The following is a 24,206-nucleotide window of genomic DNA, read 5'->3' as shown; positions in this document are numbered from 1 at the left end:
GAGCCACCCAGGCGCCCCTGCACATTTCTCTTTCTTGAGCTCATTTAGCTTGTTGCCACAATATTGTTCTCAAGCAATTCTTTCAGAGTACTTTGAGGGCCAGGTATAGGATTCTAAATTCAAAATTCATTTCTCTTAATTTGAAGACATTGTTTACATTGCTGGTGTCCCACTCAGACCCCCTGTAGCAGGCTAGTGCCTCCATCCCTCAACTGCGGTGAGCACCGGCTACTAACAGTTCACTCCTGCCCACTTGTGTGGAGAATTGCCCTTTACTCCATGACCCCTAACTCCTTTGGTAAATTACTCACCACTACCCCTCAGGGAGCCTCCAGGCAATTGCTGCCTGATAGGGGAGTTAAGGCTTTTACCATTGTCTCAAGATGGAACAATTCTGGGGGTTTTCCAAGGGATCTAGCTGAAGCCAGACTCCTGCTGACATATCTTAGTTTTAGTTCCTCCCCCAGCTCTATTCTTTCTTTTATTCTCTCTCTCCTTAGAGCGCTCCCTTCATACATCATGTGCACCCAAATCCTGGTCTCAGGCTCTGCTTCTAGGGAATCTGATCCAAGATACATTGTCTCAGTATTTTTATTTACCCCTGCCCTCATGCTTAGTCGAGGACCAATGTCAATTAGACCTTCAGAAATTGTTCACTGAATGAATAAATGAAATCATCTTCCTTGGGCAGCATGTTGATCACATTACACTTTCTTTCTAAATATAACTTCTAATCATGAAATTAAAATTCCTGATTTTGGCTTTAAAGCCTTGTTCCAATGGCTCATCCGTATCAAGCCCATCTGCCTTTATTAGTCTACTCTAATTTTTTGTTTTTACTGATTTTATGACCCCAAACTTTTTATTTTTTACACATCTGAATTATATACAGTACCACATTGCTTGTACAGTGTGTTACGTGTCTTATTTCCTTGGCTGGAACACAATTTTATGGATTTTATGTTTCTCTGAATTGCTTAGGACCTAGCACCTTGCTAGATATATAGGGCTCAATTAATAATTGTGTAATGTTTTTGTAACAGCTTAAAGGGATTGTATTTGAACACAAATTTTCTCTTAGAAAGTACTTCTTTTTTCTTTATTACTCTTGGATCATTTAATCCCTGTTTGAAAACTCTATTTCCATAGCAATAGATTATCATAAAAGAGAGAGGATAGTGTGGTCTTTGCTTTGAACGGCCAGAGAGAGAAAGATTATGGGAAGAAAACTTATAATTGCAAAATTATAAATAAAATGAATGAATCAAGCAGAAGGAAATAGTACAAAGAAGGATAAATCATTTCTAACACTATTAATGGTATTATTGTACTTCAAGATGATTAAACTAGCCAGCAGAATCCAGAAGCTCAAACATTAGTAATGTGATAAACTTTAGAAGCTGAAGGCAAAAAGCATCAGGCCAGTCCCAGGGGTCCTTGCTGTCTTCAAAGCAGTGCCCTCTATTTGATCAGTGAGGGCAGTGGTACAGAACCTAAGCTCTGTAATGATTTACAGTATCATCAAGTTTCCAATAAGCCTGTATTTGAGAGTTGCCTAAGGTGACTTTCTCTTTAATTTGCAGAAAGTGTTCAATATCCAAGTAGTGACAAATTGAATCTGGCCCACAAAAAGGGGAGAAAAATAATGTGACAGAAAACAAGCTTCTTTTTGGAGAACCTAAAGAGCATTCAGGACAACCCTCAGTGACTGGAATTTGGTGGGTATTTCTTTGGCTTTATGTGGCAAGATATTTTAAAATATACTAAGTAGATGTTGCTATGAACCAGACTCTCTTGCCACTGAGCCTGCTCGCCTCTTCTTGAAGTAAAGACTTTTTTGTTGGAAAAAGGGACTGCCAGAGAGGTGTCAAAAGTTCAGGGGCTCCTGGCTGGCTCAGTAGGTAAGGCTTGGGACTCTTGATCTCGGGGTTGTAAGTTCGAGCTGGACGTTGGGTGTAGAGATTACTTAAAAATAAAATCTTAAAAAAACAAAAAAGTTCAGAAATAGCCAAGGTAAAACCAATGGATCACTGAAGTAGAGATTAGTAAACGTTTACTGTGCACACACCAATAAGGCTGTTTGCAAACTGAGAACACCCAAACGAAAACATGGAACGAGGCTCAGGAGTATATTGTTAGAAAGCAGCTTATGTAGTGAGAAAGCACTGACTGTTTATTCTTCACAATGATTGGTTTTAATATAAGAATTCTCTTAAATGATAGGGAACTGGTCAGTGGTAACTAATATCAACCTTGGGAAAGAATTTAAGTCTTGCTTATGATTTTCAGAGGCATAAGCAAGAAATGACCCAGGTCAAATTAGTCTTGCAAAAAAAGCTGAATTAAACTTTGTATGACTAAAACTGGTTTTGTCTGCATGGGGAATTTTCAAGGTTGCTCTCTGTTTATTATTTTAACAGATGAGATCATACCTAAAGCTCAAAACTGACCCAGTCTTGGGAGTGCAGAGATTCAGATAAATCTCTAAGCATGGATTTTTTTTTTTTTTTTAAATTATCAAGTTTGGGATTCATTAGGTTTCTTCAGCTTGGGGAGAGATATCCCATTATTTGCGAAAAGTTCTTAATCATCAATCCAAATATTCTTTTTTCCTATTCTTTTTCTCTCTTGTCCCTCTAGAGCTCTGGTTTGACATATCTTTTGGTTTCTTTTTTGTAATTTCTGTCTTGATCTCTCTATGTTGCCTTCTGGATGATTGTTTCTACCTTCCTGTTTCACACTTCAACGTTGTTAGTCTATTAAGTTAAAAAAATTGTTTTTTTTTTTTTAGTTCTAGAATTTGTATTTTAGTATATATGCTGCCAAACTGAGTACTATGCATATATTTTTTATTTAAATATCTGCATCAGGGCGCCTGGCTGGCTCAGTTGGTTAAGCGACTGCCTTCGGCTCAGGTCATGATCCTGGAGTCCCGGAATCGAGTCCCACATCGGGCTCCCTCCTTGGCAGGGAGTCTGTTTCTCCCTCTGACCCTCTGACCCTCTTCCCTCTCGTGCTCTCTATCTCTCATTCTCTCTCTCTCAAATAAATAAAATCTTTAAAAAAAATAAATAAATATCTGCATCATTTCTATGGCGTCTTTCTTTTTCTTCCTATTTTAAGCCATTCTTAAATTTATTTAGATATAAAGCCTTTTAGACTTTTTTTCAGTCTGTTCTGTTGGCTTTTGCTCATGGTACTTTTTTCCTGTGTTTATGTGTATTTTGGGGGGGTGTTTTTTGTTGTTTTACACCATGACCTCATGTTTCTGGGAACTTATTTGCATGAATTCTTTGAAACTGTGATAAATCTAATTCTGCAGAAAGGATTTTGAATTGTTCCTGCCAGGAACCTGGAGGAGCTAACAGCCCAGGACAACTCTAAACTGACTTTTTTAGCTTGTGATTTATTGGACATCCTAGGTAGTGTGAATTTGGCCTTTAAAACTACATGAAGACTGACTGTGGTTAAGAAATTTTAGGGAAGAGTCCCACCCTCTCTGAGACTACATTTCTGGATAGGTAATTTTGTTTTCAGTTCTGTGAATGCCAGAATTATTTTCCAGTTCACTCTTACACTGGAGCTAAGTTTCATGAAAGGGGATCTCCTATTAAACCCCTCACGTTAGGCTCAGACCTTTGGAGACCGCTCTCCTCTGAGCCCGCTGGTGTTAAATAAACCTCCTATCCTCCAAGAAAATAAATAAATAACAAACAAACAAACAAACAAACCCCTCACATCGGGTGAATCCTGGGCTTTGTGACCTTTATTCTGTGGCTTTATGGGGCTGGAAAAAACAAGGAGCATGTTCATTCAGTTTGGCAAATGCCCCCAAGCCAAAAGTGGCTTCTCATTTTCTCTGATTACCTCTCTGGGTTCCTAGTTTCACTGAGTTCCCCTTACTCAATATCCAGATAATTGATGTATTAAAAATATTTTTATTGTATCTTGATTTCTTTTTTATTTATTTTTTAAAGATTTTATTTATTTATTTGACAGAGAGCACAGGCAGGGGGAGCTGCAGGCAGAGGGAGAGGGAGAAGCAGGCTCCCCGCCAAGCAGAGAGCCCAACACAGGACTCAATCCCAGGACCCTGGGATTATGACCTGAGCTGAAGGCAGACGTTTAATGGCTGAGCCACCCAGGCACCCCTTGTATTTTGATTTCTGCAGGAAGGTCAAGCAGGGTACTTTGTTAACCATACTGCTGGAAATAAAGCCCAGGTATCAATTTGGTATTATACTGGGGGAAACTTTCCTAATACTGAATAACTGGATAGCATTTCATGACCACAAAATAAAACATGACAATGCTTTTTTATAGAAAGCTAATTACAAGTATAGCCAGCAATAATATTATAAATTATAAATTATTATGTATGTATTATAAATACACACATAAAATAGTAAAGCAGTATTTGATCTCTTTCTGTCAAATAGATAAATAAAAAAGAAATCAAGATACAATAAAAATATTTTTAATACATCAATTATCTGGATATTGAGTAAGGGGAACTCAGTGAAACTAGGAACCCAGAGAGGTAATCAGAGAAAATGAGAAGCCACTTTTGGCTTGGGGGCATTTGCCAAACTGAATGAACCATGCTCCTTGTTTTTTCCAGCCCCTTGTTTTTTTATCATTTTATCCATTATTTGTGTTAATGATTATGTAATAGAAAGAGCTAGGGTTCTGTGGCAGTGAAATATTGTATTTTCCTGCCTTCCTCTCTTCAAAGACCCTCTCATATCTTGCATGCTGGCCTGGCAATTAAAGCTCTTCAGAATAAGAAGAGCTCATTGGCTTCATCTTTCCACTCCTCCCTTTGTAGAGACTGGTGCCCTCATCCACCAGATTTCACCACCAGTAGACCCAGGCTGTGCTCTTTGCTTTGCTCCCTCAAAGCCAGCATTTGTCCTTCCTCTTCTTCCCACCCATGCTTTGATTATTTTTGCAAATAACATGGTTTTTGGCCAATAAGGCATCTTTTCTTTTCTATCTCTATTTCTGCTTTGAGGGTTATTTAGAAAGCATCCTTCTGAAACCTCATCCTGACAAGACAAGATGTGATCTCTTTCTTTACCACCGAGAGCCTTTTAAACCTCTCTAAAGCTCTTCTATTCTGGCTTGTATTATTGTCTTGATTTTTTCTTACCCTCTCTCTTAGAGTACTCTTCTTGGATGCGGGGACTTATTCCTAAGTGTTTTCCCCTCTAAATGACAAAAACAGTGTCAAATACATGTGGTGTAGGTACAAGAAAAGCACCAGATGTAGTATAATAAAAAATGTCTATTTAATGGAATGAAATGGACTGGCTTGAACACAGAGCACTCTTCTTTCAGTGTTAGTGCATGTGAAATTATGAATGGAGATAAGGTGGTATAGGAAAAATGTGTGGTTTGTATGCAAACAGGATTTGGAACCCTTGCACCGTGTGGAAGAAAGGGAATCATTATTCAGAAAGTAGGTGGAAAGAAAGAAATGATTGAGTTATTATCATTGACCTTGTGCATAAGTCTTTGTAAGTGGATCCAAGTTAAATTTTGCAAGATTATTGTCATGAATGAGAATTAGAGGAATTCTTCTAGGATATAATTAAGCGTGTGCTAAATGCAAATTGCATAGCTTGGAGTCACCGAAGGGTAGCTTAAATTTAACATGACAATTTTTCAAAATATTATTTTCTTATGTGAGGATCCAGAATAAGCGTGATCATTTTTTTTTTTGTTCGAGCAGCATATCTTTATTTCTGCTCCCTGTTAGGTCTTTTGTGTTTTCAGATGCCTCTGCTTTCACGTGAGGCATCACCAGCAGCCTCATGGCTGGCTGGTGGGATCGCTGCCTTTTTATACTCTTCACCAGATATAAAGCCCTTTGTATCTACATGGCACTTTGAACTTCTTCAAAGCATGTTTACACTTTTTATGCTTGCAACTCTGTGAAATAGGAAGCATGCGTTTTACTACCCACCTTTTACAGAACAATGAGCCACCGAGAGGTTAAATGTTGGGTTAAAGGCAGTGGTGCTTCCTCACTAGCCCACTCTGCTTTCCTTCTTTGAGTGAAATGATGTGGGCACATGAGCTCTCCTGGAACAAACACAAGCTGGGTTATACAGGCTACTTGACACACCTGTGCAATTGCTCGCTCTGTTGTGTGGACAGAGGGCTGCAGGAAAATGAATTCATCCTCAGAAAGCTTGTTTATGAGCTCACATGTTTTATCCACACTGTCTTTTGAACCCTGTGGGCAAGCCAGTTTTCATAATGACCTCACATCCTCACACTAAATGTTATTCTTCACATGATTTGGAAATTGGTTCACTTAATTTATGCCAGATGCTTTCTTACTGTTCTATCACTATGGGCAAAATGACATTCAGATATGAAAATTTTCACTTTAAAATTACGTTTTGGGCTCCCAAGCCAAAAACTCAGAAGACTGGTTCACTTGTCTATTGATAATAGCAAAGTAAGCATATCTCTAGCCAAGAAGCAGGGACTTCTTTCAAAAAATTTGCTTCACCTGGAACTAAATCCATGAATTAGTCTTAGGGGCATGATGAAGTTACTTAAGAATTTTCAGAAGAAATGAATACGTCTATTTACATCTCCTTATTCTTTTGGTAATTCCTGTACAAACTTCTCGAGTGGTGAGTTTTTTCTTCATAATACATTTGTCATGGGGCACCTCGGTGGCTCAGTGTGTTAAATGTCTGCCTTTGGCTCAGGCCATGATCCCAGGGTCCTGGGATTGAGCCCCACATCGGGCTCCCTGCTCAGTGGAGAGCCTGCTTCTCCTTCTCCCTCTGCTGCTCCCCCTCCTTGTGCTCTCTCTCTGTCAAATAAATAAATAAAATCTTAAATAAATAGATAAATAAATAAATGAAATCTTAAAAAATACATTTGTCATGGCCTTACTTTAAGATTTCCATTTAAAATTTTTATTCAGTTTTGTGGCACATTTTCACAATTTTGGCATTTAAATCCATTTCATTCTTCAGTTTTGCATTAAAGCATTAATATAACTATAGTGTTCTCTATGAATAAGAACTTTGATGCCAAAATCTATTTTTCACTAATGAATTTCTTATAATCCTTAAATAATTCTTATGGCTTTCCTCCAGACCAGATAAGTTTGTTTCTCTTTTTCTCCATTATGATTACCTATATCAGGACTGCAGACCAGAATATTCATTTTGCACATAAGGTAGATCTCACCTTTTAAGGCTTCCATTAGCTGTATTCAAGCTGTTCCCTTAAAATAATTCCTGGCCTAAGTTTTTGCAGAATGAAAGTAACAAGGGGAGGTCACCAGCAGGCCAAGAGGGAGCCAAAGGACACTTATCCTCAATAAAGGGATGCTGGAGGTGGGTGACTAGGTCAGCAAATGGGGTCTGGGGAGGACTGGGGTTGTTGAGGACCCCTTACTAATTGAATGGTGGTTGTATAGATGCAGCCTAGTGTCGTGGAGAGGTGCTGAACTTGGGGACAGACTAAAGTTCTAGATCCTCTTCTGCTGCTTTCTAGCTCTAAGATCTTGGATAAATTATCTAATCTCTCTGAACTTCACATTCCTAATTTATAAAATAGTAATGATGGTAATATCTCTTAGGGTCTTTCTGTGTTTCAGTTATCTGTTGCTACGTAACTATCTCAAAACTTGATGGCTTTAAACATGATCATTTATTTGCTCACAGTTTGGTCTAGGTTCACTTTATACCTGGCTGTTCTTCTGTTGGTTTTCTGGGGTTGCTCATGCGTATACTGTGATCTGGGGGTTTGACTGGAGCTGGATGAGCCAACATAGCCTCACCCTCACCTGGAGGTCAGCCAGGACCATCAGCAGAGTGCCTCAGTTCTCTGTCTGGCTGCTTCAGCAGCAGAGACACGTCTCCTACGTGCCAATGGCAGTAATTCCAAGAAGGCATATCTCTGTGTGCAAGTGCTTACCAAGTCTCTGCTCCTCTTGTATTTGCTAAATGTCTTTCTGGTCAAAGCAAGTCACATGACCAAGCCCAAGGTCAATGAGAGAGGGACCTATCCAACAGCTGTGTGGGATGATTTGTGTAACAGTCTACACATTCTGTCAGTCAAATGTGGCAATCCATAGGAGATTATTTTTTTTAACTGATATATCAGTGTACATTCTGTGTTGTGTATATGTGTGTATATGAGTGGTGGTGACGGTGGGGATAAGGTATGAAAACTTTAGTAGATATTGAATTCACAGTTCTGAAAATATTTAGTTTTATCTCTGACTTCCATTATTAAACTAAAAATATTTAATTAAGGTGGGCTCAGAAGTGTAGCATGCTTGAATCTAGGTAATGTGATCAATATGTGAGGCTTGGAGAAATGGATTTAGCTACAGAGAATCAGCAGTGTTTCAAAAATATATCACACTATGGGTGAGTTGGTCATTCATCAGAACCTAGAGGTCCATTCTAAGTGAGTTTAACTTGAAAGTCAGAAGGGTAGTAGTCAATGTCCCACTAGAGCTCTCCGTACATCCTGACTGTGGATGGAGATTGTGGAGATGAGGGTTCATCTGAGACAGGCTGGTGGGAACCAGGAAGGCACCATCCCTACAAGTAGAAGGAATTAGGGAAAGGACAGGGGGCTAAAGGAGGCAGAAACCAAGGCAAATGCCTGTTTCTCTGGACTAGAAAAAAATACATGAGTAGGGAGGGCAAATAGCATATGAATTTGGGAGTATTGTGACTTAGGGCAGGGTTAGACAGGAGCTTAGAGTTTCTGTGTCATGAGTGCCCTTAATGCTGGCCCTTAATGAATCTTGGGATGAAGAGGGAGGATGTGGAAACTCAACAACCATCCTGAGCCACTGGGTCCCAAGTATAAAGGCAGGGCTGAGAGTGAGGTTAAGGCTTTTAAATTTTCTAAGTCAGGACAAGCTCAAGAACTGAAGTGAAAGTGGCAGGCAATAGTGGGCTTAGGGGGAAGGTTTCAGAAGGCTGACCCTGTAAGATAGCGGGTCTTGAATGTCAGTGACCACAGGAATTTTGTGGTTAAAAGTGCACATCCTTGGACTCATCCCAGAGATCGTGACCCTGAACATCTGGTGTGGTGCCCCCAGATTTGCATTTTCAAGAAACAGCTTAGTGCTGATGACCTAATCTGTGCTGTCCAATATGGTACACATGTGACTATTTCAATTTAAGCTAGTTAAAATTGAATGAAATAAAAAATTGATTACTCACCATGTTTCAAGTGCCCAGTGGCCACATGTAGTTAATGGCTACTACATTGAACAATGCAGAATTAGAACATTGTTACCATTATGGAAAATTCTATTGGATTGTGCTGTTTAAGCCATCTACTCCCTGTATCCTTTCCTTTGGACCATATCTAGTTCTGTCAGACCTTCCTGGGTTTGTACTCTGTGCCACATCCATAACTACATCTCCTCTTCCCACAGGAACAACCTGTAGTTCAGGACCATGGACAACGGCACACATGTTCTTCCCTCCCCTCAAATAGGTTTTGTCACTCTGTACTTCAGTCTAAACAGGTGAGAAGCTAAGAGTGGGAGGCTAAAGTAAGGAATCCAAGGCAGCAAGCCACACAAGAGACTTTGACTCATACTGAAAACTTCAGTCCATAATCCCATAGATCACTGGTAGTGATTTTGGCTTCTGGTCACATCAGCTTTTCTCAAGGAGAAATAAGGAGAAGGAGCCCTGAGCTGCTATTTAGAATGAATCACTAACAAGCACCATACATATTGATATAGGGCAGTGAAGTAAGAGATGAACATAGAAGATTCAAGCAGGATTAAATTCTGGGCTGTCATTTACTTGTGGTGCAACCATGGGAATGTTACTTAACCTCTCCAAGCCTCAGTTTTTCAATCTGTAAAATGGCTATAATAATATTAATGTTATTAAATGATAAAATGCATTTAAGATACCTAGTGTAAGTCCTAGCTACATAGTAGGTATTCAATAAATATTAGTTTTATTTCCCCTCTTGGTAAATTGAACTTTATACTCCCTAATGTGGCAAGTTCCAACTTCTGGTACAGAGTCTCTACTCTCTGGTAGTGGTGTCAAAATTGAGGGACAGAGATGACTTGATAGGCCATCTTTTTAAAATCTGCACCCAAGTAGGATCTAGTACAACTACATAATATATAATTCAAGTACCCAGAAGAGCTCAGAGGGCTGCAAGTGTCTGTGAATAGAATTTCAAATAATAATCTGGAGTTAGAATATCAAGCAGCTTCTCTTCCTCTCCGTTCCTTTTCCTCTTCTTCCATCACTTCTTTTCCTTTTCTACATCTCTTCCTTGTCTTTGTTTTCCTTCTCCTTCCTCTTATTTTTTCTCCTCTTCTCCTTCCTTCCTTCTCTTTTTCTTCCTCCTTTTCTTTCTTCTGCTGCTATGAGAACTGCTGTATGGACAAAATCACAATCTTGTTATTTATTGGAGCTAGTGAGTTTTGTTAATGCAGTGTTTTTGAAAATGTCAAACTGTTAGTGTGCTCATCTATTTGAGAACATAAATGGTTGTGTTTTTTTTCCAAAGATATCTCCCTTACATAAGGATCTGCTGATTTAAACTCATCAAGTAGAAATCAGTTTGAAATTATGCTTTGATTCTTTATTTTTAGCTTTACTGAGGTATAATTGACAAATTGTAAGGTATTTGAACTGTACAATGTGTTGATTTGATATACACATACATCTAGTTAATTAACACCTAGTTAGTTAACACATCCATCCAGTTAATGAACACATCCATCCACCTCACATATTTATACCTCCCTTTTTGGGTGAGAACATTTAAGTTCTCTCTTAGCAAATATCAATTTTACAATACAGTGTTATCAACTATAGTCACTATGTTATACATTAGATCCTCTTATGGATCTTACTTATCTTGTAACTGAAAGCTTGTATCCTTTCACCAACTTCTCCCTATTTTCCCCACCCCCCAGCCCCTGGCAACCACTTTTCTACTTCTCATTTCTATGAGTTCAACTTCTTTTTTTCTCTTTAGATTTCACATATAACTGATGCCATGCAAGATTTGTCTTTCTGACTTATTTCATCAGCATAATGCCCTCCAGGTTCACCCATATTGTCACAAATGACAAGATTTCCTACTTTTTTTGAGGCTGAATAATATTCCAGTGTGTGTGTGTGTGTGTGTGTGTGTGTACTAAGTTTTCTCCATCCATCATTCATTGATGGACACTTAGGTTGTTTCCAAACCTTGGCTATTGTGCATAATGTTGCTGTAAACATGAGAGGACAGATATCTCTTTGAGAAAACGGTTTCATTTCATTTGGCTATATACCCAGAGGTGAAATTGCTGGATCATAGGGTAGTTTTATTTTTAATTTCTTGAGGAACCTCCATGCTGTTTTCCACAGTGGTAGTACCAGTTTACATTCCTGCCAACAGTGCAGGAGGGCTCCCTTTTCTCCACATCTCCTCCAGCATTTCTTATCTCTTTTTTTCCTAAGAGCCATCCTAACAAGTGTGAGGTGATATGTCAGTGTGGTCTTGATTTGCATTTCCCTGATGATGAGTGATGTTGAATACCTTTACGGGTACCTTTGGTCATTTACGTGTCTTCTTTGGAGAAATGTCTGTTGAGTTTCTTTGTCCATTTTAAATGAAAAATGGTTACTTGTTTTACTTTCCTTTTTGCTATTGAGCTGTACAAATTCCTTATGTATTTTGGATATTAACCTCATCGAATATGTAGTTTGCAAATGTTTTCTCCCATTTCATAGGTTGCCTTTTCATTTTGTTGATGGTTTCCTTTGTTGAGCAGAACTTTTTAGTTTGATGTACTCCCACTTGTTTGTTTTTGCTTTTAGTGTGAAGTTCAAAAAATCATTGCCGAGACCAATGTCAAGGAGCATACTCTCTATATTTTCTTTGAGGATTTTTACAGCTTCAGATCTTATGTTCAAGTCTTTAATCCATTTTGACTTTGATTTTTTCATGTGGCATAAGTAGAGGTCTGGTTTTATTCATTTGCATGTGACTATCCAGTTTTCCCCACACCATTTATTAAAGAGATTATCCTTTCCCCATTGTATATTTTTGGCTCCTCTGTCATAAATAGATGAATCATATATGCATGGGTTTATTTCTGTGCTCTCTATTCTGTTCCATTGATCTGCATTTCTGTTTTTAATGCCAATATCATACTTTTTTGATGACTCTAGCTTTGAAATGTAGTTTGAAATCAGGAAGTGTACTGTTTCCGGCTTTGTTCTTCTTTTTCAGGATTGCTTTGGCTTGAAATCATGCTTTGATTCCTAACGGATGCAATAAGATCGTTATTGAATATTTCTTTTCCAGTTAGTTGCAAATAATAATATCTCGGAGTGCCTGCTAGTCCAGGACATGTATCTTTATCAACCTTTGGATTATGTGAAGGTTTAGTATCTATATCATTCAGAATGAATCTGTGTTCTAGTTGAGTTTCAAATAACAGAAAAACACCTTTAGAGTAGAACCTTTTTAAAAATTATGGTGTTTTGGGGACATGACAAATTATGCATTCCATAGCAGGCATTGCTGTGTTAAAGTTACTATATTTCAAAGGCATATTTTGACTGACAGTATAAATATGCATATAACATGGAAGCAGTGAGACACCTAGATTCCAATCCCCATCTGGCCATTTACCAGCAATGCAGTGCTCAACAGCTTGCTCAACTTCGCCAAGCCTCACTGTCCTCCTGTTTGAAATGGAGCTAATAACGACCTGTAGGGATGTTGTAAGGATTAGAGATAATATACAATGCTCAGCACAAACGTGGTAAAGTTGATTTTATACTACATTATTACTTTTATTTACTTTGTCCAGGAAAGATTTAGGGAATATAGTATTATATTAATAATGATCATGAGTGTTACTAGGGAATCCTATTAATATTACTAAAAGCAAACATAAGCCCTCATTATTTAATGTTGATTTTATTCTTTGCCTTGAAGATAGTTATTTTAAGTACATGTAATAGAAGATCACCTGATTTTGGAATGTATTACTTATAAAATTAAAAAGAAATGGAATATGTCAAACTACCAAATTTTTAAAAAACATATTATTATAAAGTTTCACAACTGGAGAAAAATACTTCCCTCTCAAATTCCCCTGAAATCGTGGTTTTTCCTACTGGATGCATAACTTACTCTCTCATTTTAGTCTGGTAAAAAATGTGCCCTCCAGAGAATGATTTTTAATTTACTTTTTTTGACTTAATATGTTACCTGTTAAAATAGCTAGGAGTAAACCTTGGCTTTGACATGAGGGGAGAAAAGATTATAATTTGCAGTTCTTTTTCTTCAGTTATTTGGACATTAATGTACTGTTAAAGGAAAGAAAAAACCCTAAGAAGTCTTTTTGCCCTGCATTTATGCAGAGTAAAAATAAATATGTTTCACTTGGATTTTTCTAATTATTGTATTTATTTCCTTTGTGAAGGTGGAAAAATTTGATGATTTAAGACATTTTTACTCTCTCTTGCCCTAGCATAACTATATTGCAAAATAGAATGCATTATTTAAAAGAACTTTTCTTCCTTAATGATGTCATCTTTCCACACTGAAACAGTAAAAATTTTCTTTCATTACATCTGTCTTCAATATCAAGCTACAAACACAGTTTTACTGTCCTTTGTGCATGACAAATTTTGCCACATTTGCTCATAATAGAAACTATGGTTACCCTCTCTACACCGATGTGATGAGTCTTTTGTTTCTAAGGAAATATTTCATAGTGGCATGTGGTGGTGATTTTCTAAAAACCACTTCATTGAGATGATGGACATGCAAAAAGCTGTACATAACTTGATGAGCTCAGAGATACATATACACCTGTGCAACCGTCACCAGAATCTATGCCTTAAACATATCTATCACCTCCAAAAGTTTCCTCCTACCCTCTTCATTTATTATTATTTGTTGTTGTAAGAACGCTGAACATAGGCCTAATCTTTTAGCAAATTTTTAATTATATAAAACAGTATTGTTAATTATAGTGCTGTATCGTTGATCTGTGTGGTGATTAAAAAAATGAAATGCAAAGGAAAACTGGATAATCATGTATTTTCACCTTAATAAGTTAGAAGCAACAATGTTATTTCCCAGAGATTCCTTAGAAGAGCAATAACCTATCTTTCCTATAATAGATTTTCAAACACGTATTAGAGCCAACTGCCTAGGTGAACGATGGACTTCAGAGTTATCTGGTCAGTGCAGGGGCAGGGACATCAATCAGCTTAGTTCCCCCTGCCTGGTCATGCCGGAGTGGATGATGGGAAAGCAATCAATGGGAAACTGCAGTGTGGCAAACCAGCTGCAGGTGTCGAAACGTGCTAGGGAGGACAACGGGTATGGTTGGCTATATAAAGGATGCATTTTTAGTTAAAAGAAAAAGAACACAATGAACTCTCATCCGGGCCAAGAGATGGAAGTTGGCCATATTCCAGATGCCCCCTCTGTGTTCCCGTTAGATCATATTCCTCTTCCTCCTGGCTGAATTTTTGTGCAATATTGTCTTATTTCATTACAGTTTTACCCCACATATTCATTTTAATGAGCACATTGTTCAGTGTTTTCTGCTTTCTAGAAATGGAATTATACTTAGGTATTCATTTGTAACTTGCTCCTTTGCCCCAGTTTTGGATTTTTGAGATTTATCCTTGTTGATACATGTTATTCCAGGTCATTCATTTTCACTGGGGAGTGTTTTTTCAATAAATGAACATGCCACCACTTCGCTCTCTGTTCTGTTGATTGACATTTGTGTTGTTTCTTGTTTCTGTGTTATGACTAACAAAGGCTATAAATATGCTTGTGTATGTCTCCTCATACATGTGCATAAGTTTCTCTAGGGAATTTAACTAGTAGTAGGAATATTAGGTCACACAATATATGCTTTCAAATAAATAGTTTCCAGATTGTAACAACGCACTGTAACAGTGAACCATCCCACCAGCTGTAAGTTTATGTTGCTTTACCTCTTGGTCAACACTTGTTATTACTCTGCCACATTTGTAATGTGACTCTAGGCTTTCGAGCTAGAGTGAATCTGGGTTCAAATCCAGATTATAGCATGTGATCTGAGGCTAACAGTATCACTTGCAGAATTCTTGCAATGTATGAAAAGATGCCTATGCATCTTTATACTGGCAATCATTATTATTGCTGATATTGTGTATTCCTTGTGATAAGCTTTAAGACTCTCTAAGAAAATCGTTCTCTATCATGTTATTTAGAACAATCCCAACTTCCTTTTTAATAAAGTCACTTGATGAATGCATATACGATATGATGCATACATATTTTATATCACTCACCCACATATAGGCAAACTGAGAAAAAAAAACACTTCCATATGTGACTGAAAATATTCTGTTGGTCTGGCTAAAAACAGGAATACTGAGATACATAGAACTATTCATCTTTCTTACTGAATAAACATTTAGTCCAGGAAAAATTCCTTTCAGTCCTTCCTTAAAGGCAGACAGGAGTATTTTTTTGTTCCTGATGGTTTTCTTTTCTTTTTTTTTAATTTTATTTATTTGAGAGAGGGAGACAGAGAGTGAGAGAGAGAGCAAGCACAGGACCAGGGGGGAAGAAGGGCAGAGGGCGAGGGAGAAGCAGATTCCCTGCTGAGCAGGTAGCCTGATGCAGGGCTTGATCCCAAGACCCCAGGATCATGACCTGAACTGAAGGCAGATGCTTAACAGACTGAGCCACTCAGGTGCCCTGTTCCTGATGGTTTTCTGAGGACATCTGTGATAGATTAAAAATTGTCTCAAATTCTTTGACATTCCTTCCATTGAGAGGTCCATTTCTCTCCACTTGAATCCAGGCTGGCCTGGATTCCTTGGATCAAGAGAGCACAACAGAAGTTTCACAATGCCAGTTGTGGGCCGAGACTTTAAGAGGTCTGACAGCTTTCTCCTTTGTCTCTTGGAGCCCTGATCATAAATCAGCCAACAGATAAGAAGTCTAGCTACCCTGTTAGCGAAAACACGTGGAGAGGTGCTGAGATTATATAGTGAGGGAGAAGAACTCAACTGTACTCTGCCATTGGCAACACTGCCAAGACATTGGACTTGTGAGAGAAGTCATCTGGGACCTTCCAGCCTAGCCGTGGAGTAGCATGATTGACCACAGTGATGCCACATGGAACAGAAGAATCACCTGGCCAGGTTCCTCCCAAATTTCTGACCCACCAAATCATAAAATATAGTAAAATGGATGCTGCTTTAAGCTGAGTTTTGAGGTAGTTTGTCACACAGCAGTAAATAACTGGAAGAGAAGGTTTTCAAGGATGGGATGGTGGAATGCTGCATTATTCTGCTTCTAGCTCAAGTGTTTCCATGTCTGGCTGTAGAAATGTAGGGTCCTTCTATTTGTCAAGGACCAAGAGCCATTGTGACAGTGACTCATGAGTTTTAATAAAATCTTAAAAAACTAAGAACTGCAGTTTAGGCAACACAGATGATTTGGCCAACTCTCTCTGTGAAGTAATACCAATGGATGGATTGTAAAAGTTTAGATGACTTTCATGGTACCTCAAATGATTAGTCTCAGAATGTTTAGGATTTGTCTCTCAGATATTTGACTTTAATTATATTTTATTATTTGCTAGTTAAACCCTGCATAAGCTTCTTCGTGTTCTTGGCTAAAATATTCGTGTAAAGTATATTTCCTTTTATTTGAACTTAATCTACATCTTTTAAGCTGTAAGTGGCATCCTCTGGTTCTAGTGTGCTAGGATTGCGTGAAAGGTCCTGATTACACTATTTCTACCTCTATGAATTTACAACCTTCAAGTCTCCAGTGCTATCTTTTGGTCTCTGGTTTTCATAGATTTTCCTTGAGTTTCTAATAAAATAATTAATTACCCTTCTCTAGATTTTTTTTGAATTTCCAGTAGTATTTATTTGGCAATTAATATATAGGTTGTAATAATTTTGTCTTCTGTCCTCTGTCTGATCCTAGCATCCTGCTGGCTTTGTAATTCAACTGCCTGTTGGGATGATGTGGTGACACTCTGCCTTTCTACTGATCATAGCTATTCCCCAAATGACTTCTCATTGGTAGAAATCTTGGAAGTTCACCTAGCCTTTTCCTTTTCCTCTTCTTAGGGGATTGAACACTGTATCTTAAACCCTCGGTTCCTAAATGCACCACCCAATCAGATCAAATCTTCTTGAGAGGCTCTTGGCATAGAATAGATGAGCACCCTTGGTGATTCTGCCATATGTCCTTGCCTCAACTTGAAAATAATGCTTCAAGAATGTATTTTCAACTTCTAATGGATGCCCTTATGGACCATGAGGCATGGTCCAGGATGACTCCAGACCGAGTTCACCTATGTTAAGATAGACTTTTTACTTAGGAAACTTAAAAACCCCACCTCTTTATTATGGAAATGATCAAATATACACAAAATAAAAAGAATAGAAAAGTAAATCCCCTGTAGTCATCACTCAGCTTCAACAGTTATTAATACATGTCTAATCTTGTTCCCGCTATATTCCTAACCACTCTCACTTCTTAACTTTTCCCCACCCTACTGGATTATTTTAAAGCAAATCCCAGATATCATATCACTTCATTGTAAGTACTTTAGTACTTACTTCTAAAAGATAAAGAATTCTTTTTTTTAACCGTAATACCATTATCATGTAGGTATCAAGATTTCAGGAAACAAAGTATCCCAGGAAATAACTTGAACCCGTATAATATTATTAATGTAGGTTTGAATTGCTTTTCTTAAAATGCATTATCTATCCTATTTACACAGGATGAAATCATCCAGCAATTCATCTTCATTCACTTAGCATGCACTATTGAAAGAAATTTAAGGGTCATCTATAAACTTTGCTTCCTATGCAATCGCCTTTATATTAACATTGAATAAAATCCATCTGAGTACTAATCTCTGGGAGAAGAAGCCCTATTTGTTGACACATCTCCACCCAGAGAAAGGTGTATTCAAAATTCACCCTTTTTTACCATTTTTATGAGACCAGTATCCCATCCACATAAAAATATTACTTTCATCCCAACTTTTATTTATTTATTTTATTATTATTTTTTTTTTTTAATTTTTTTAATTTTTTTTAAAGATTTTTATTTATTTGAGAGAGAGAGAGAGAGAAACAGCATGAGAGGGGAGAGGGTCAGAGGGAGAAGCAGGCTCCCCGCTGAGCCGGGAGCCCGATGTGGGACTCGATCCCAGGACTCCGGGATCATGACCCGAGCCGAAGGCAGTCGCCTAACCAACTGAGCCACCCAGGCGCCCATTTATTATTATTTTTTAAGATTTTACTTATTTGTGAGAGAGAGAGAGTGAGCACAAACAGGGGGAGCGGCAGGCAGAGGGAGAAGCAGGCTCCCCGCTGAGCCAGAGCCTGATGCGGGACTCAATCCCAGGACCCTGGGATCATGACCTGAGCCGAAGGCAGACGCTTAACTGACTGAGCCACCCAGGTGTCTCTCATCCCAACTTTTGAAAATGAAAAGAAACTATTATTAAATAGTATATTATTAAAAGGGCTTTTAATAATTTTTATTGAAGTATAATTCACATACAATAAAACTCACTTATTTGAAGTGGATAACTCAGTGAGTTTTGAAAAATGTATGCAATCCTGTAACAGACAGAATGATCAAGACATAGAACAATTACATCATCCCCAAAAGTCCCCATATGTCTACACCAGTACTCTACCATTTGGCCCATGACAATGACCAACCTACTTTCTATCACTACAGTTTTCTCTTTTTTTAGAATTTCTATAAATGGAATCTTTTGTATCTGGCTTCTTTCATTTAGAATAATGCTTTGACAATTCGTTGCCTGTATCAGTACTTTGTTCTTGTTGTTATTGTACATTATTCCATCATATAAAATACCCAAATGTGTTTATCCACTCACCACTTGGTGGATATTTGGATTGTTTCCAGCTTTGGCTGTTTGTGTAGATCTATGTTTTCATTTCTCTTTGGTAAATATGTAAGAGTGGAAGTGCTGGGTCATGTGGTAAGTGCATGTTGAACTTTATAAAAAAACTACCAAACTGTTTTCCACAGTGGCTGAACCAATTTGCATTTCCACCAGAAAAGTATGAAAGTTCCAGTTCCTCTACCTCTTCTATCATTATTTAGTTGTAGTCATTGTAGGAATTGTGTTGTAATATCTTGTGATTTCCCTGATGACTAATGACATTGAACATCTTTCTATGTACCTATTTGCTATTCATGTGTCTTCTTTTATGGACTTTCTGTTTGGTTCTTTTGCTCATTGTTAAAATTGGTTATTCATCTTGTTGATTATAAGAGTTCTTTATATTCTGGACACAAGTCTCTTATCAGGTATAAGTAGTAATATTTTCTCCAGGCTTGTGGCTTACCTTTTCATTTTGCTAAAACTGATTTCTGAAGCGTGAAAGTTTTACATTTGGATGAAGTCAAATTTGTCACTTTTTTTTCTTTTAGAATTCATGTTTTTATATCCTATAAAATTTTATTTGCCTAACCCAAGGTCATGAAGACTTTCTTAATATTTTCTTCTAGAAGTCTTATAGTTTTAGCTTTTACATTAAGTCTGTGACCCACTGTGAGTTAATGTTTATGTATGGTGTGAGGTAAAGATTAAGGTTCATTTTTATTTTTGCATATGGGTATCTGATTTTTATAGCACTCTTTTTGAAAAGATTATCATTTCCTTATTTAATTGTCTTGGTATCCTTGGTGAAAACTGATTCATCATATATGTGCGAGCCTATTTCTGGACTTTTCTGTTTCATTGTCAATCATTATATTTACCTGTATTGTCTATTTTGCCATTCTGTATGTCTCTCTTTAGTCTATACCACACTATCATGTTTACTACAGTTTTACAGTAAAATGTATGAATATCTACAAAAAAATCTTGCTGGGATTTTTATTGGAATTGCATTGAATCTGTTAATCAATTTGGGAGCAATGAGACCAGATTGGAGCAACCATAGTGAGGGCTGTCATCGCCAACTTGCTGTGACAATTCTACTGTCTCTTTTAAAACACAAGACAGAATGACTAGGTAAGTCTGTCCAAATTTCATATTTGTATGTGGTATGTCTTGACCAAGTGCTGATGAACCTCCAGGATTCCCCCTCCCCTTTTTTTTTTTTAAAGATTATTTATTTATTTGAGAGAGAGAGAGCATGAGTTGGGGGAGGGAGAGGGAAAGGGAGAAGCAGACGCCCCACTGAGCAGGGAGCCCCAACATGGCCTGATCCCAGGACCCCGGGATCATAACCTGAGCAGAAGGTAGATGCTTAACTGACTGAGCTACCCAGGCGCTCCCCCTCCAGGCTTCCTTAATAAGACAGGGTGGGATGTCTTCTTAGAAGTTTATAAGGGCAATTGCCAAAATTTGGATGTATGCAAAAATTATTCAATCATTCATTCTACAAATATTTATTAAGGGCATATGATGTGTCAGGGACTGTCCTGGGGCTGGGCTTACAGCATTTAACAAAACAATTTGTTTTGTTAAAACAACATTTACATTTGTTAACAAATGTAAAAACATTTGTTAAATGTTTTTACAAGAGCCTATGATCTAGCCTTGTAGACAACCACCAGTATATAGGATTGATTAAAAGTAGAACTTTAAAAATTATTCTATCTCTTGATCTAGTACTATTTCTTCCAAGAATTTATCTGAAAAAAGTAATTAGAGATGTCAAAAATGATATAAAAATGTGTATTGCAGCATTTATGGTAGCAAACTGGAAAAAGCCCTACATATTTAGTGATAGGGAGTGATTAAATAACTGGTGATATATACATTTGGTGAAATATTGGATAGTCATTAAAAACATAAATTTTAGAGACTATAAGACAAGATAGATAATTTAAAATGCCAAATCACTTTCTAATAAGATTGAACCAAGTTATATCTACCAGCCATATTTGAGGGTATCCATTTAACTTTATCCTTGCTGCAGTGTGTACTTTGAAAAAACAGAATGTGGTATAATCCTAAACACGTGTATGTGTAATATGTAATTATACAATAAAGCCAGTTTGGATAATAAAAGTGGCATGTCATTTTAATTTACAATTCTTTGATTGGTAGTGACACTGAACATTTGTTCATCTGTTTAAGCTATTTGTGTATTCCTTTTGTGAACTGTTTTTCTCTTTGAAGGGAATTTGGGGTAAATTCTATCAGTTTGATTTGTTGAGAAGGCACCTGTTTAGTGAGGTTTTTATTCTTTTATTGAAAAATATATTTATTGTGCTACAATGTGATTTATGAAGGATACTTTAAAATTGTAAAGTATTCGGGCGCCTGGGTGGCTTAGTTGGTTAAGCGACTGCCTTCAGCTCAGGTCATGATCCTGGAGTCCCGGGATCAGGTCCCACATCGGGCTCCCTGCTTCTCCCTCTGATCCTCCTCCCTCTCATGCTCTCTGTCTCTCATTCTTTCTCTCTCAAATAAATAAAATCTTAAAAAAAATTGTAAAGTATTCTTTAAGTTTACTGGGAAAAAAAGCTCACACAAAACTATTTTGAACAGTAAGTATTCATTGTTCTTTCCCCCTATTTCTTTGCTGTTAAAAAACTTGTTATTGGGGTGCCTGGGTGGCTCAGCCGGTTGGACGTCTGCCTTTGGCTCAGGTCATGATCTCAGGGTTCTGGGATCCAGCCCCACAGCAGGCTCCCTGCTCAGCTCAGCTGGGAGTCTGCTTCTCCTTCTCCCTCTGCCTTTCCCCTCTGCTCATGCTCATGCATGTGCATGTATGTTCTTGCTCTCTCAAAAATAAATAAAATCTTAAAAGAATAAAATAAAAAGCCTATTATTAGGTAGGTATAATTTGTTATATTGTTAATTTTGCTTATTGTTTTAGATATTTTAAAATATGTATTTTTTTGCATATGTAACTGCTCTGCTCTTCCTGTGTTTGGAAGAATCTGCTTCTATAACTTTTGATATTAAAGTTTTGATTTGAGAATAAAAATACAACTAATAAGCTAGGGCCAAAAGAAAATTGTTAAGTATACAGCTAAGAAATAATAAAGATTTTATTTATTTAACTGACAGAGAGATAGAGATGCTAGAGAAAGAATACAAGCAGGGGGAGAGGGAGAGGGAGAAGCAGGCTCCCACTGAGCAGGGAGCCTGATGTGGGGCTCTATCCCAGGACTCTGGGATCATGACCTGAGCTGAAGGCAGACGCTTAATGACTGAGACCCCCAGGTGCCCCTACAGCTAAGAAATAGAAAGCATTTACCATCTGTTACTAGATTGCTTTTCTAAAATATCATGGCAAGATGTAGAAACATACGAAATCCGTGTGTTCAAGCAAGTGCAAAGAGAGCATGGGAGTTAGTATGACACTATTGGAAGACAGGAGAGGTGGCTCACAGGTATTGAAGAAAGGTGGGGAAAAGCTGGGGGGACAAGGTGGGACCAGATAATAGGAACCTTAGATGCCATGCCAAAGAGTTGGAAGTTCTTTCTGTAGATAATTGGGAGCAATTAAGTATACAAGTTTAGAAAAGCAATGTAATGAAAATAATATAAAAAATATTTTGTCTAATGTATAACGTGGCAACTGTAGTTGGTAACTGTACACTTAACACCGTATTTTATTGTATGGTTGAAATTTGCTAGAAGAATAGAACTTAAGTGTTCACATTGAAAAAGAAAGGTAAATATATCAGGTAATGGATGTGTAATTAACTCAATGGGGAAAATCCTTTCATGATGTATATGTATATTAAATCATCACATTGTATACTTTAAATACCTTACAGTTTTATTTGTAAATTATACCTCAATAAAAAGAAGAAAGAAAAAAAATTGAATGGTAGTCTTGAATCTATTCATAGCCAGGCTGTGAAGGGTCCTTCCCTTAGGATTTGAGATGCTCTTTTTCCCTTGAGACCACTTATATTTGCTCCAATGAGTTTGACCAAAGTAAACAGAATTATTCCAATCAGCACTCATTTAAGCGAAAGGAGACTTAATGCTTTTAATAAGAAGGGTGTCTGTTACGGCCAAAAATATTACAGAGGGCAGCAAAGATGGCTTCTCATTTGTGGTGGCTTCAGTGGACTTTCAGTGTCAGGGACTTCCTCACTCCGTGCTCGCCTCAGCTGCAGGACCCTTGAGGGACTGTCATCTGTTCTCAGGGCTCATCCAAAGAAGACCTGAAAGTGTCCTTCTGATGGTGTGGTGAATGAGGGCCCTCTAGACCTTTACCCCGTGACTCTGAGTTTCTTTGGACCAAAAAATTAGCTTCTATAGAACTAGATGACTCTCACTTAAAATAATAAAAGAATTCAACTGTGTGCATAATTATCCCTTGGTGGACAAGCAAGGAAGGACCACTGAAGTCCATTCTTGGTTGTAGTTCAGGCAGCAGGGAAAAGTCTAGGGTGGCTATTCCATTGCAACACTGATTGTCAACAACTCCTCTGGGAATAGGAGGGAGTTAGTCAGGATTAAAGACTAGAAGGGATGTAGGCGATCCTGCTGTTTGTCCTTAGCTGAGCCATCCCCTAATATTTCACTGGGCTGAGAGCCAGGGTCATTTCCATGGTTTCAAAAGGCCATACTTAAACAAGATGGGATGTACTTGCAGGAAGATTAAAATTTGAGTGTATATGAACGTTGTTCAATCGTTCATTCAACAAATATTTATTAAGGGTATCCTATGGACCAGGTACTGTGTTAGGTGTTGGGTTTGTAGCATTCAACATAACAGATGAAAATCATTGCTTTATTAAAAGCCTATACTCCAGGGCGCCTGGGTGGCTCAGTTGGTTGGGCGACTGCCTTCGGCTCAGGTCATGATCCTGGAGTCCCGGGATTGAGTCCCGCATCGGGCTCCCTGCTCGGCGGGGAGTCTGCTTCTCCCTCTGACCCTCTTCCCTCTCGTGCTCTCTATCTCTCATTCTCTCTCTCAAATAAATAAAATCTTAAAAAAAAATTAAAAAAAAAAAAAAAGCCTATACTCCAGCCTTGTAGAACCACCAGTATATAGGATTGGTTAAAAGCAGAAAGAGAGAGAGAAAAAAGAAACCAGTGGGTAAAAACTTTTGTGCTTTTACTGAACACCATCAAGAAATGAAAAAATAACCTACAGAATGGGAGAAAATATTTGCAAATCATATGTCTGATATCATATATCTAGAGTAAA

General features: G+C 37.8%; 1 long non-coding RNA gene across 2 annotated transcripts in view; it reads right to left on the bottom strand.

The window, feature by feature from the left end:
* The window catches only part of LOC113911941, a 38,991-nt gene extending 29,732 nt beyond the window's left edge, over positions 1–9,259 (bottom strand). For both annotated transcript variants that reach the window (XR_003516639.2, XR_003516638.2), the window contains exons 1-2: positions 9,219–9,259; positions 5,969–6,087 (exon numbers count right to left, since the gene is read on the bottom strand). This is a non-coding gene — a long non-coding RNA (uncharacterized LOC113911941). The remainder of the gene's footprint in view (positions 1–5,968; positions 6,088–9,218) is intronic.
* Between the last annotated feature and the right edge of the window lie 14,947 nt (positions 9,260–24,206).

This window comes from Zalophus californianus, chromosome 12 (assembly GCF_009762305.2).
Source record: "Zalophus californianus isolate mZalCal1 chromosome 12, mZalCal1.pri.v2, whole genome shotgun sequence".
NCBI lineage: Eukaryota > Metazoa > Chordata > Mammalia > Carnivora > Otariidae > Zalophus > Zalophus californianus.
Note: the sequence above shows the minus strand (reverse complement) of the source record. Positions and strands in the feature narration are given on the sequence as shown.